Genomic DNA, 1,396 nt, shown 5'->3' on the forward strand with positions numbered 1-1,396 from the left:
TTTGCATCTGGTTCCTGTCAGCTTCATTTGATGCCCCTTAGTTTTTGTATTGGGAGCAACAGGGAAGAATCAGTCCTTGTTCATCCCCTCTGTCCATTGGTGATTTTCTGGACCTGCATCGTGTGCCTCCTGAATCACCTCTTTTCCAGACTGAAGAGTGTTCTTCAAGGGGTCTTTGTTCAGAAACTGCTCTGTACTTTCAGTCGTTCCTAATGCTCTTCTCTGCCCTTTTCCAGTTTCGCTGTATCATTTCTTGAAGTGAGGGAAGCAGATCTACATATAGTATTCACAGAATGGATGTGCCTTGGATGCACCCAGTGGTATAATGATTTTCTGCTCTGTGGTTCTAGTAACTCCTACTATAAAATTTGCTTTTTTGACTGCAAGGTTGAACTGATGTCTGTGTAGAATTATCCATCATAATTAGAAGATTTTACTCCTGTGCGGTGGTAGTCAGCTCAGAGCCCTATATTTTAAATGTGAGGCCAGATTAGTTTGTTTGTCTCCCCTAAGCATCTCTTAAGATTCAAAGAGACTAAAAATAGCTTTTAATTGCCTGGCTTCCCAAGCGGCATCCAGAACACTGTGCCAGTCTTAGTTCCCATGCGGGTTAGAAACAACCCTCTTGCCCTGTGAATGACTCACCTGTAGGAGGAATTTGGCACAAGTTGGTAGCTTAAATACTGTTCTTCAGATATAGCCTAGATACATTTTTCTACTGTTATCTAAAAGACTTTTACTCTTTATTTGTAGCCCCAAAGTCCAGTGAAGATAAATATTTATTTATTTTTTTTCTGAAAGACTAATCATGCTTTTCTGTTGATTTTATTGGGGCAGAAGGTTGGACGCATAGCTGAGGAGGGCAGAGATACCTCTTTTTTTTTTTTTTTAATACAGTTGCAATATTTGCATGTTGGTCCACTTATTTAGGAAATCCAAGAGCTGAATTTAATTCTGCCTTCAGCTTGAGGGAAACGAAACACCCATTCTTAAACAATGACCCCCACATGAAACTGTGGGCTGTTCTGGAGTGGGTGCATCATCAGTTCCTGTTGAAAGTGTTTCACTGCAGCAAAACATCTTGGGTTCCAGTGAAGGAAAAGAGAGAATGCAGGCATGATTTTGTCACTTGGGCACTGGGATGACCTTGGAACATGAAGGCTGCAGTCCTTGTGTCAAGCATTGTTGAAACCTTTAACATGCAACAGCAGTGGGATGCATACAAAGCTCCTACTATGCTGTAAAAGAAAAGCCCATAGTCTCTCTACCTAAGGTTAGGCACCAATTGGGTGAAAGTTTTGAAGGTAGCAGGAGCCCATTTTTGCCTAACTCATTTCTGTGATTTTAAGTCTTCTAAGTGTTTATCTCTCTCTTTTTTTTTTTTTTTTTTTTTTTT

This window comes from Charadrius vociferus, unplaced genomic scaffold, assembly GCF_000708025.1.
Source record: "Charadrius vociferus isolate BGI_N301 unplaced genomic scaffold, ASM70802v2 scaffold565, whole genome shotgun sequence".
Lineage (NCBI taxonomy): Eukaryota > Metazoa > Chordata > Aves > Charadriiformes > Charadriidae > Charadrius > Charadrius vociferus.